Here is a 14,307-nt window from a genome sequence, read left to right on the forward strand (position 1 = left end):
TATTTTTGTTAGTCTCAGTCTAGTTTTAGTCATCACAGATCTATTTTTGTTAGTCTAGTCTAGTTTTAGTCATCACAGATCTATTTTTGTTAGTCTAGTTTTAGTCATCACAGATCTATTTTTGTTAGTCTAGTCTAGTTTTAGTCATCACAGATCTATTTTTGTTAGTCTAGTCTAGTTTTAGTCATCACAGATCTATTTTTGTTAGTCTCAGTCTAGTTTTAGTCATCACAGATCTATTTTTGTTAGTCTAGTCTAGTTTTAGTCATCACAGATCTATTTTTGTTAGTCTCAGTCTAGTTTTAGTCATCACAGATCTATTTTTGTTAGTCTAGTCTAGTTTTAGTCATCACAGATCTATTTTTGTTAGTCTAGTTTTAGTCATCACAGATCTATTTTTGTTAGTCTAGTCTAGTTTTAGTCATCACAGATCTATTTTTGTTAGTCTAGTTTTAGTCATCACAGATCTATTTTTGTTAGTCTAGTCTAGTTTTAGTCATCACAGATCTATTTTTGTTAGTCTCAGTCTAGTTTTAGTCATCACAGATCTATTTTTGTTAGTCTCAGTCTAGTTTTAGTCATCACAGATCTATTTTTGTTAGTCTAGTTTTAGTCATCACAGATCTATTTTTGTTAGTCTCAGTCTAGTTTTAGTCATCACAGATCTATTTTTGTTAGTCTAGTCTAGTTTTAGTCATCACAGATCTATTTTTGTTAGTCTCAGTCTAGTTTTAGTCATCACAGATCTATTTTTGTAAGTCTTAGTCTAGTTTTAGTCATCACAGATCTATTTTTGTTAGTCTAGTTTTAGTCATCACAGATCTATTTTTGTTAGTCTAGTTTTAGTCATCACAGATCTATTTTTGTTAGTCTCAGTCTAGTTTTAGTCATCACAGATCTATTTTTGTTAGTCTCAGTCTAGTTTTAGTCATCACAGATCTATTTTTGTTAGTCTAGTCTAGTTTTAGTCATCACAGATCTATTTTTGTTAGTCTAGTTTTAGTCATCACAGATCTATTTTTGTTAGTCTCAGTCTAGTTTTAGTCATCACAGATCTATTTTTGTTAGTCTCAGTCTAGTTTTAGTCATCACAGATCTATTTTTGTTAGTCTCAGTCTAGTTTTAGTCATCACAGATCTATTTTTGTTAGTCTAGTCTAGTTTTAGTCATCACAGATCTATTTTTGTTAGTCTAGTCTAGTTTTAGTCATCACAGATCTATTTTTGTTAGTCTAGTCTAGTTTTAGTCATCACAGATCTATTTTTGTTAGTCTAGTTTTAGTCATCACAGATCTATTTTTGTTAGTCTAGTCTAGTTTTAGTCATCACAGATCTATTTTTGTTAGTCTAGTCTAGTTTTAGTCATCACAGATCTATTTTTGTTAGTCTAGTCTAGTTTTAGTCATCACAGATCTATTTTTGTTAGTCTCAGTCTAGTTTTAGTCATCACAGATCTATTTTTGTTAGTCTAGTCTAGTTTTAGTCATCACAGATCTATTTTTGTTAGTCTAGTTTTAGTCATCACAGATCTATTTTTGTTAGTCTCAGTCTAGTTTTAGTCATCACAGATCTATTTTTGTTAGTCTAGTTTTAGTCATCACAGATCTATTTTTGTTAGTCTCAGTCTAGTTTTAGTCATCACAGATCTATTTTTGTTAGTCTAGTTTTAGTCATCACAGATCTATTTTTGTTAGTCTCAGTCTAGTTTTAGTCATCACAGATCTATTTTTTTAGTCTAGTTTTAGTCATCACAGATCTATTTTTGTTAGTCTCAGTCTAGTTTTAGTCATCACAGATCTATTTTTGTTAGTCTCAGTCTAGTTTTAGTCATCACAGATCTATTTTTGTTAGTCTAGTTTTAGTCATCACAGATCTATTTTTGTTAGTCTCAGTCTAGTTTTAGTCATCACAGATCTATTTTTGTTAGTCTAGTCTAGTTTTAGTCATCACAGATCTATTTTTGTTAGTCTAGTTTTAGTCATCACAGATCTATTTTTGTTAGTCTCAGTCTAGTTTTAGTCATCACAGATCTATTTTTGTTTGTTTTAGTCTAGTTTCAGTCATCACAGATCTATTTTTGTTAGTCTAGTCTAGTTTTAGTCATCACAGATCTATTTTTGTTTGTCTCAGTCTAGTTTTAGTCATCACAGATCTATTTTTGTTAGTCTAGTTTTAGTCATCACAGATCTATTTTTCTTAGTCTAGTCTAGTTTTAGTCATCACAGATCTATTTTTGTTAGTCTAGTTTTAGTCATCACAGATCTATTTTTGTTAGTCTAGTTTTAGTCATCACAGATCTATTTTTGTTAGTCTAGTTTTAGTCATCACAGATCTATTTTTGTTAGTCTAGTTTTAGTCATCACAGATCTATTTTTGTTAGTCTCAGTCTAGTTTTAGTCATCACAGATCTATTTTTGTTAGTCTCAGTCTAGTTTTAGTCATCACAGATCTATTTTTGTTAGTCTAGTTTTAGTCATCACAGATCTATTTTTGTTAGTCTAGTCTAGTTTTAGTCATCACAGATCTATTTTTGTTAGTCTAGTTTTAGTCATCACAGATCTATTTTTGTTAGTCTAGTCTAGTTTTAGTCATCACAGATCTATTTTTGTTAGTCTAGTCTAGTTTTAGTCATCACAGATCTATTTTTGTTAGTCTAGTCTAGTTTTAGTCATCACAGATCTATTTTTGTTAGTCTAGTTTTAGTCATCACAGATCTATTTTTGTTAGTCTAGTCTAGTTTTAGTCATCACAGATCTATTTTTGTTAGTCTAGTCTAGTTTTAGTCATCACAGATCTATTTTTGTTAGTCTAGTTTTAGTCATCACAGATCTATTTTTGTTAGTCTAGTCTAGTTTTAGTCATCACAGATCTATTTTTGTTAGTCTAGTCTAGTTTTAGTCATCACAGATCTATTTTTGTTAGTCTAGTCTAGTTTTAGTCATCACAGATCTATTTTTGTTAGTCTCAGTCTAGTTTTAGTCATCACAGATCTATTTTTGTTAGTCTAGTCTAGTTTTAGTCATCACAGATCTATTTTTGTTAGTCTAGTTTTAGTCATCACAGATCTATTTTTGTTAGTCTAGTCTAGTTTTAGTCATCACAGATCTATTTTTGTTAGTCTAGTCTAGTTTTAGTCATCACAGATCTATTTTTGTTAGTCTCAGTCTAGTTTTAGTCATCACAGATCTATTTTTGTTAGTCTCAGTCTAGTTTTAGTCATCACAGATCTATTTTTGTTAGTCTAGTTTTAGTCATCACAGATCTATTTTTGTTAGTCTAGTTTTAGTCATCACAGATCTATTTTTGTTAGTCTCAGTCTAGTTTTAGTCATCACAGATCTATTTTTGTTAGTCTCAGTCTAGTTTTAGTCATCACAGATCTATTTTTGTTAGTCTAGTCTAGTTTTAGTCATCACAGATCTATTTTTGTTAGTCTAGTTTTAGTCATCACAGATCTATTTTTGTTAGTCTAGTCTAGTTTTAGTCATCACAGATCTATTTTTGTTAGTCTAGTTTTAGTCATCACAGATCTATTTTTGTTAGTCTCAGTCTAGTTTTAGTCATCACAGATCTATTTTTGTTAGTCTAGTCTAGTTTTAGTCATCACAGATCTATTTTTGTTAGTCTAGTCTAGTTTTAGTCATCACAGATCTATTTTTGTTAGTCTAGTCTAGTTTTAGTCATCACAGATCTATTTTTGTTAGTCTAGTTTTAGTCATCACAGATCTATTTTTGTTAGTCTAGTCTAGTTTTAGTCATCACAGATCTATTTTTGTTAGTCTAGTCTAGTTTTAGTCATCACAGATCTATTTTTGTTAGTCTAGTCTAGTTTTAGTCATCACAGATCTATTTTTGTTAGTCTAGTCTAGTTTTAGTCATCACAGATCTATTTTTGTTAGTCTAGTTTTAGTCATCACAGATCTATTTTTGTTAGTCTAGTCTAGTTTTAGTCATCACAGATCTATTTTTGTTAGTCTAGTCTAGTTTTAGTCATCACAGATCTATTTTTGTTAGTCTAGTCTAGTTTTAGTCATCACAGATCTATTTTTGTTAGTCTCAGTCTAGTTTTAGTCATCACAGATCTATTTTTGTTAGTCTAGTTTTAGTCATCACAGATCTATTTTTGTTAGTCTAGTCTAGTTTTAGTCATCACAGATCTATTTTTGTTAGTCTAGTCTAGTTTTAGTCATCACAGATCTATTTTTGTTAGTCTAGTCTAGTTTTAGTCATCACAGATCTATTTTTGTTAGTCTCAGTCTAGTTTTAGTCATCACAGATCTATTTTTTGTTAGTCTAGTTTTAGTCATCACAGATCTATTTTTGTTAGTCTAGTTTTAGTCATCACAGATCTATTTTTGTTAGTCTAGTCTAGTTTTAGTCATCACAGATCTATTTTTGTTAGTCTCAGTCTAGTTTTAGTCATCACAGATCTATTTTTGTTAGTCTCAGTCTAGTTTTAGTCATCACAGATCTATTTTTGTTAGTCTCAGTCTAGTTTTAGTCATCACAGATCTATTTTTGTTAGTCTAGTTTTAGTCATCACAGATCTATTTTTGTTTGTTTTAGTCTAGTTTTAGTCATCACAGATCTATTTTTGTTAGTCTCAGTCTAGTTTTAGTCATCACAGATCTATTTTTGTTAGTCTCAGTCTAGTTTTAGTCATCACAGATCTATTTTTGTTAGTCTCAGTCTAGTTTTAGTCATCACAGATCTATTTTTGTTAGTCTCAGTCTAGTTTTAGTCGTCACAGATCTATTTTTGTTAGTCTAGTTTTAGTCATCACAGATCTATTTTTGTTAGTCTCAGTCTAGTTTTAGTCATCACAGATCTATTTTTGTTGGTCTCAGTCTAGTTTTAGTCATCACAGATCTATTTTTGTTAGTCTAGTTTTAGTCATCACAGATCTATTTTTGTTAGTCTAGTTCTAGTCATCACAGATCTATTTTTCTTAGTCTAGTTTTAGTCATCACAGATCTATTTTTGTTAGTCTAGTTTTAGTCATCACAGATCTATTTTTGTTTGTTTTAGTCTAGTTTTAGTCATCACAGATCTATTTTTGTTAGTCTCAGTCTAGTTTTAGTCATCACAGATCTATTTTTGTTAGTCTCAGTCTAGTTTTAGTCATCACAGATCTATTTTTGTTAGTCTCAGTCTAGTTTTAGTCATCACAGATCTATTTTTGTTAGTCTCAGTCTAGTTTTAGTCACCACAGATCTATTTTTGTTAGTCTCAGTCTAGTTTTAGTCACCACAGATCTATTTTTGTTAGTCTAGTTTTAGTCATCACAGATCTATTTTTGTTTGTTTTAGTCTAGTTTTAGTCATCACAGATCTATTTTTGTTAGTCTCAGTCTAGTTTTAGTCATCACAGATCTATTTTTGTTAGTCTCAGTCTAGTTTTAGTCATCACAGATCTATATTTGTTTGTTTTAGTCTAGTTTTAGGCATCACAGATCTATATTTGTTTGTTTTAGTCTAGTTTTAGTCATCACAGATCTATTTTTGTTTGTTTTAGTCTAGTTTTAGTCATCACAGATCTATTTTTGTTAGTCTCAGTCTAGTTTTAGTCATCACAGATCTATTTTTGTTTGTCTCAGTCTAGTTTTAGTCATCACAGATCTATTTTTGTTAGTCTCAGTCTAGTTTTAGTCATCACAGATCTATTTTTGTTTGTCTCAGTCTAGTTTTAGTCATCACAGATCTATTTTTGTTAGTCTCAGTCTAGTTTTAGTCATCACAGATCTATTTTTGTTAGTCTCAGTCTAGTTTTAGTCATCACAGATCTATTTTTGTTAGTCTCAGTCTAGTTTTACTCATCACAGATCTATTTTTGTTAGTCTCAGTCTAGTTTTAGTCATCAGAGATCTATTTTTGTTTGTTCCCAGAGGAAAAATCTACTGCTCAAAGCTTGCTCTTCTATTGCTTGTGAGACAAAGATGTGATTCTCATCTCAGCCTCATTTTGGTTTCTATTGTATCTGAAATGTTTCTCAGCTATTTCTCCTAAAATTCACTAGGAGAAATAGGTGAGACAGAATAATTAGAGGGAGTCATTCTTGAGATTTATGAGAGATACCTTGCTATTCTCAGTTCAGTGTTTTTATTGGCTCTGCTGTTTCTCCATTGGAAAAGAAATTAGCATTACTTGAGCTACAATAGAGCAATAAGTGAGTCTCACCTATTTCTCCTAAAATTCACTAGGAGAAATAGGTGAGACAAAATAATTAGAGGTTAGAGGGAGTCATACTTGAGACACCCCGGCCCCCACACACACCCATATATAGAAGAATAGATTTATGAACACTCACACACAGCAATGTTGGTAAGTCTTTATTAAAGTGCACTAACAACAGTAGTAAATCGACTTTGACAAACAGTTCAATCCCAACTGAGTATTTATGATAGCTGTAATAACATGTTAGCACTTCAACAACAGCTAAGGCTACTCCACCATTGTCATCCTTATAAAATCGGAACCATAAATGTGCCTCTTATCAGTAAAACTACATTTTTCAGTACACAGACATGGACAAACAGTGTCTCTAACAATGTTTCGAGAAGTATCAGCACAGCTTTACAACACACAACATTCAACAACTTCTTTAAGGCCCATCATGCAGCATTGTATATAAGGGCTTTTTTTAAACATGGTCATCTCATCAATTGTCCATGTGTTTGTAGCTCTCATGGGACATTTGTTTATGACAGCTTTTTAGACCTTACTTTTCTCAACCGGTGTCCATCCATCCAGTGCACTACAGCGCATGATGTAAGCTGCAAGAATAAAAGAAAGAGAAACAGCACTAATTAAAACTTGGATAATCTAACAGCAGTTATCACAACAGTATTGAGAGTTTTTATTATCCTGATATTGAAAATTCTTATTGTAATATCTCTATGGTTCACACAAGAGAACGCAGTAAAACTGGGGACACTGAAAACCTTGAAACAACCACAACATTAAATGTAGCTACATGATATATGGGGTCCCAATACTTTAGAAAGTATGGACCAATTTAGCTATATGTGGTGATGAATGTGAGGAGAAAGGGCAGAAGACAAAGGGAAAAACAAACTAGAAATAAAAACTAGAATTACAACAACTTCATTTTTGAAAATAATGCTGCATTTCTTTAGATTAAAAAAGTTGATGGTTAAATGCATGTTAATCAGTGCATGAGGTAGATGAAGCTTTACTGAAAAACAAAAACACTTGGTTGACACAGGTTGATGTTAAAACTGATTTTTTAGATTTGCAACTATTAGTTTATTGGTTATCAATTACAATTGATTAAGGGCATTTGAGGGGAATACATTTCTGACACAAGCTTCTTAAAGGCCCAGTGCAGAACTCTAGCACAGTCTTGTGTCACAACCCCAAACACTTGTGTTGGACAACCTGGGAATGAGAACGTTGCAGTCAACCATTCTCAGAGTTCCATATAGAAAGCCAAAGTCAGCCCCTTCTAGTGGACCTTATGGGACCTTATTTCTGGATAAAAATATGTATTTTTCTATCTCGATTTAAATCGGATATTAATGGGAATGACATTGTGATCCCGACCTTCAAAATCAAAAGAATAATCGAGGATTTAGCCACGCCCCCAGTGTCATGTAAAGCAGGAAGGCCAAGAGGGACAATAAACAGAGCATAGTGTGGTTGTGGCCACTGTACTGCAAGTGAACATTACCTCCTCTAACCTGAAAGTGCCAATTAAGGCACCATGGCAACTGCTGATATAGGAAACACATGAACCAAACTTACTCCTGCTTTTCTGAAATCAACATATTGCAGTGTTAATTTCGTCGACTAAAACTATGACTAAAAATGAACGTGGACAGCCTTTTTACATGAGAAAGACTAGACAAAGACTAACAAAAATAGATCTTTGATGACAAAAACTGACTCAAAGTAAGTTTAGTTTTCATTAAGATGACTAAAACTAGACTAAAATGTAATTAATTTTTTTTCAATCAAAATCTGTGATATTTCTCCACTGTGGGTAAATCTGTCAAAAACAATGCATCTGTATTTCTTCTGCCTCTCAGCTGTAGAAAGCAGGTTTGGCAGAGTGCAGAGAACACACTACCATGGTTTGGTTCCAGGTTCAGGTAAGAAAATAAATGCTTGGATTAAAGGTCAAGACTAAAATCTTTATGGACTAAAACTAGACTAAAACTATAAAAGGTTATAAATGTTTAAAAAGTGACTTAAACTAAACAGCATTTAATCTAAAGACTAAGACTGAGACTTCATTTTAAAAACTGTCAAAATGAACCCTGATCTATTGCCTTCCAAATGAGTTGTGCCAACAAAATTAACGTTGCCAACAAGAAAATAGTTTATTTTTAAATTATGTTGTTAATAAATTATCTCAATTTGACAATAAGGCTATAGTGTGGCACACTGTTAACAAATGATGGAGATTATATCACTCATGACACCATGTAAACCATCTTTTAAATGAAGAATCCAAAATTAAATGAGTTATCATTGCATAAAAGCAATTAATCTAGATTAGACAGTCTAAAAGTGGTATTGCCATCTGTGCTAAAGAGAACAGAAGATCAAGAATCTAATTAATTGAGACCCTAAAATTGAAAATCCAATCAAATCAAGGATTTGGAAAATCACGGCACCCCTAATATGTATGACAGTAAATAACAAAAGACAACTTAATTTCTGATCCCATGAACTGTGAATGACTTAAACATTTGTTAATGTATATCACTACAAAATGTTACCCTGCTGTTATTTAAAGAAATAAGCATGAAAATAGTTAAGAATTTAGTAGTTTTGTATCAACCCAGACAGTAAACTAATACTCTCATCTTGCACAACATACTATACATCAGTAGCATGAGCTTAGCTGTTAGTGTCAGGGGTTTCAGGAAAAACTCAAAATGGAGGGCCCAAATGCAGATAAAACAAAAGGATTTAATTAACAAACAAACAAAAGAACTACTTACAACTAAACCCTAGGAATCAAAACTCAAAAGTCCATAAAACAAAACAAAACAAAACAAAATCCACTGGGAGCACGAGGAAGCACGAGGAAGCACGAGGAAGCACGAGGAAGCACGAGGAGTAACAAGCACAGGGAAGACATATGCAATAAACCGACACAGACACAGGGAGACACAGAGCTTATATACACAGGGACTGATTAACAATGGCAGACAGGTGTGGACAATCAGACACAGGTGAAACTGGTGAAGGATAATCAAAGTGGAGGGAAACTCAGGCAGAAAGCAAAACTGGAATCACACACAAGGGAAGGCAACTACAAAATAAAACAGGAAACATGGAACCTAACACAAGAAGCACATGAGGACTGAAAACTGAACACAAGAAGCTAAACTACAGAAATACTGAAAACACAGGAGGATACAAAGAACCAAGGAGGGAAACTCAAACACAGGGAGGAAAACTAAACATGAGACACAGGAATTAACCAAACATGAAACACAGGGAATGTAAAACTAACATGAAGCAGGGAATTACTAAACATGAAACACGAGGAGTAAAACTAGACATGAAACAAGGAATAACTAGACATGAAATACAAGGAGTAACTAAACATAAAACACAGGGAATAACCTAAACATGAAGCACAGAGAATAACTAGACATGAAATACAAGGAGTAACTAAATACTAGAAACAGGAAAATACTACACAAGAAACACGAGGGCTAAAGAAAACTCCTACTAAACTCCAAACCTAATACAAGATCAAACTAGAAATCACAGAATTCACAAAGGATAACCATAGGAAAACTCAGAAACATAATAAATCAAAACCTGGATCATGACAGTTAGATGCACAAATGTATCTTGCCTGATGTGCTTTATCCAGTGACTCATGTTCCTTTTCAGCCAGATAGCCAAAGAACAAGCATGAGCCAATGTAGCCAATATATGTGTACCTACGTCCCAGCACAAAACACACCGGCATCATGTTAACACTGGATTCAACAGCTCTAGTTAGCATGACGTCACCTGTGCAACTCTTGCGTGTGCTGTCTTTCTAATTACATATTTTCACAGTCTCCTACAGTTTTTCAACATCTGTGACTTTATGAGTTGTTGTATTTTAAATTGGCCAGCATCATATGTGTAAATCATGACACAATTCAAACATGATCAAATGATTAGTTATCTCTCGCTGTTCACTGCCACATATATTTTTCCAAAATAACGTCCCAAGGGAAACACCTTTGGCTCTCTATAGTGGGTTCCCACATGTTTTTACCAATTAATTTCCAACAGTTTTCCATAACATTTCTTTTTTTAACTACTAAATGATCAGTGTACTTACTTAGAATTCCACTGACTTTGGACTGATCCAGGACTGTCTTTCCATCTGGCACCTTTCCGTGTTTCCCAAATACTACAGCATTTTGGCACTCCTCTGCATTAAAAAAAAAAATCATCGAAAAGAAGATGGAATAAGTGATGCACGAAACATGCTACTATATCCTATTGGTCTCAATTCTAATCCTCTTAGACCTTAGCACAAACTTTCTCTTTACTTATGCCTTTACATAGCATTAAATTTAGTAGCCTAATTGTGCATTTTCCTGACACTTCTGCACTCATGTGACTCTTTTAAGTAGTGTTCATTATTTAATTTATGCACTCCATATTCTATCTTTTCACTTTGTTTTTCATTTTATTATTTTATGATTATGCATTTTAATTTTATACACATTTTCTATGACCCACCTGATGCTGTAATTCTTTGTTGTAAAGCACTTTGAGTTGCAATAATTGTATCAGAGGTGCTAAGCAAATAAAGTTCACTATTATTAATGTATAAACCAATAAACTGTTGAGAATAGAGTAGGATAGAAAAGGGTCATGATCTGTGTCCAGGGCTGCTGTTGGGAGTGTTTTTATGTGAGATAATTCATTTTATATCAATTTTTAGCTTTTTACAATGCTGTTGAATGAAAAGATTGTATTTAGCAAACTTTTGTTCTTGATGTTCTTCTGTTTTTGTCTCCTGGCCTGTCCTCTCTTTAAAATTGCCTTTAGTTAAGGTCAAGCTGCTGAAAATGTTCAGTAAATTGTCAATACATTTTAAACAGTTAAATCCTAAAATCAGCAAACAAGTGGCAAATCAACTTCTGCAGTATCAACTTCATATCTATTTGCAATTTCATGCCCTTCCAGGCAAAACAGCATCTATTTTTTCAAATGAGAGATTTAGATAAGTAATAATAAAAACATTTCCAAATCAATCTCCCAGCCCTAAATGTAGTGATGATTTGACCAACCGAGCTGCAAAATTCTTCCACTAAAATACACACAGTTTCAATTGGACTGGAGGATTACTCTCACTTCTCTGTCATTTCTTTACAAAAATCCTGTAAACCAGTGTTTGTGCCTGAAGCTGCAGATTCATTGATAATAATACCAGTTATAGATTCAAAATATTCAAAGTAACAGTCACTTTACAGACAGCTAAGCCATGCAGTAAAACACTAGCTCAGTCACCATCTTGGTCATCTCTAGGTGAGTCAGGGGCTGGTTCATAGACACGTTTCTTCTTCTTTGGGTTTTCTTGCTCTTTTGGGCAGCTCCTTTTTAGTGTTTGCTGCTGGGCCATCCATTCTGTTAAATACATACAAGTGCATCACATTTTAATTAGCCAACTTAAAAAGGTGCTTAAACTCCTTACTTCATCCTGTCATTATGTCTTGTATTTGGGAACAGAGTACAACTCATGCTGATATATTTGGATAAGTAGATGATGTTCACTTTACCATATCAGACCACTCAGGACCTGAAAAACATCTAAAATCCACCAGAGAAACAGCAGCAACACAGAGGGATCCTGAAGGAACATGAGATAAAAACCCAGACTGTGACTATTTAAATACATATACTGTATATATGTGTACACACATATAAAAACACAGTCTAAAATCCACCAGAGAAACAGCAGCAACACAGAGGGATCCTGAAGGAACATGAGATAAAAACCCAGACTGTGACTGAGTATTTAAATACATATACTGTATATATGTGTACACACATATAAAAACACAGTCTAAAATCCACCAGAGAAACAGCAGCAACACAGAGGGATCCTGAAGGAACATGAGATAAAAACCCAGACTGTGACTATTTAAATACATATTCTGTATATATGTGTACACACACACATAAAAACACAGTCTTACTAAATGAAAGAGAGAATGGTTTTCCCTCAGACTGTATGTTATTTACATAAATTGGGCATCCAGGTGATTCTCCCATGATTAAATGTTACTGCAGTAAGTTAGCAGTTAGCTAACCTACACAAGCTCCAAACTACATGAGGTTCTGGCTAACAGCCTGGCTAGCTAGCTTTACTTTTTACCACATATGCCGACCAGTTTCTTCAGGAAGTATCAGGACAAGATACTCGAACAAGATACTCTAAAATGTTCTTACTTTTATCAACATTTCGTTTGACAAAGATGTGGCTGACCTTCTTCTTCGTCCTGAGACGGTGTCGTGCTCCATTCCGTTACTCCGCTACACTACGAACGTTAACTCAGCCCCGTTTGGATTGACCAATCAGGATGCAGTGTAAGTGACTGATGGCGCTCTCTTCCAATCAATTGACGACGTTGCGGCTGGGTTCACAGTTCAAGATTTGGGCCAAATGCAACTTCTGTGAGTGGTAAGTGGATAAAGCAACACTTTTCTACTATTTCTTTGTTAACAGCCCAATCTAAGGTTATTTATGTTGCATTTTAAGAAAAAGTATCTGCCACTGGGACGTTTTCATCAGTTGAATGATTTTACGTGTGCATAGGTGAAAATCAAGGGGAGGGGGTGTTTTGGACCCCCTCAATCCTAGACAATCACTGAATTGCCCCCACCCCCCCAAAAAATGCTAATTTCATTAAAAACATGTAGTTATGTTTTACATGATATGCCTTGAATGCCCTTCTTTGGGTTGCATACGCAAATTAATCTGGTTAAAGATTTTAAAGACCGTCCCTGCCCCCCCTCCAGTGCTCCAAAGTGGTTCGGTCCAACCTCCCTCTCCTCTCCCTGCAGTTGAACACGGACAGACAGACGCAGATGATAGGGGGTAAGGAGTAACTGAAGCGACTTCAGGGCATCAACTCTTTAAAAAAACGTATAAACATGTAATGTAACTTAATTATATACATGAAAAAGACGCTACTCATCCCTAATTTGAGTCAGGTTGCCCTCTGCCCCGCTAGCTAAAGTTAATGGTAACCTGCTAAACAGCGTCCCCTGTTTACTGTGATAAACTCTGATCAGAGCTGAGTAAGGTCCCAAATCATTAACTACTACTGATAGTTTCATATCATAATGCTGAGGGAAATATCTTTATCTGAAAACGACAAAATGCAGAAGATCAGCTATAGAAGTTGACAAACACTGCAGACAGTATCCAGTTTAAAAGGCAAAAACCAGGCACTCAAAACGTGAAAAAAATGTAAATAAAATAAAAATATTAATTAAATGAAGAAGGAAATATTTAAAATTCTTTATTGTAATGGCCATATCAGTTCAAACGTCTGGCTTTTTAAACCATTACAGCTGATTCATACATGTAGCCCAGTTTTATTTAAATACCTGGTAAATTTAAACAGCTGTGTAGCTGGTTGATCGCCCACACGTCTTTAAGTCTTCATTAATTAAATATGTGTTGCTTTATGTTGATATAATTGAAAATAAAATTGCTACCATAACATACCTTTTTTCATAATTTCAAAGATAAGAAAGAAATAATTTGTGCAAGTAAAGTTTCTATCAGGTTTAATTGCATTGTATTTTTTTATGCAGAATTACATACAGAAAAAAATATCTTATTAAACAGATTTTAGTCTTGTTCCAGCTAGTCAGCATTGCTTCTCTCATATTTGTGTAAATAACCTGTAAACTGTGCATGCATGCATGTTTGTGATCATTTGTGTTTTAAAAATAGATAGACATACGGTATTATGAATTTATGTTTAGTTTATGAAATGCTTATTTCCACTTTTGTTTTTTTACAGGCATATTTTAAATATGTTTGAAAATGGCACATAAGTACGACTCACACTGGAGAAGAAAAGTGAAGAGCCAACAAAGTACAGAAGATACAGAAGAAAGGTGAGGAAATTTACATTTTATCATTTTTATATATTGTCACTTTACTAATACCTACTGATATTTCCACTCCACTACATTTTGGAGACACATTTTATTGATCAGTCCACTGCAGTACAATATACTAAACTACACTACAATACACTACACATACTTTCAGACTTCTGCTCAAGTACTATTCATATGGGT

General features: G+C 33.6%; 1 long non-coding RNA gene across 1 annotated transcript; it reads right to left on the reverse strand.

The window, feature by feature from the left end:
- Positions 1-6,385: 6,385 nt before the first annotated feature.
- LOC121528888 lies at positions 6,386-11,612 on the reverse strand. The gene is made up of 3 exons (XR_005993508.1): positions 11,497-11,612; positions 10,316-10,408; positions 6,386-6,770 (listed from the first exon to the last, which is right to left on the reverse strand). It is a non-coding gene; the product is annotated as an uncharacterized LOC121528888 (long non-coding RNA).
- Positions 11,613-14,307: the final 2,695 nt, after the last annotated feature.

The sequence above is a fragment of the Cheilinus undulatus genome, linkage group 20 (assembly GCF_018320785.1).
Source record: "Cheilinus undulatus linkage group 20, ASM1832078v1, whole genome shotgun sequence".
Classification (NCBI taxonomy): Eukaryota; Metazoa; Chordata; class Actinopteri; order Labriformes; family Labridae; genus Cheilinus; species Cheilinus undulatus.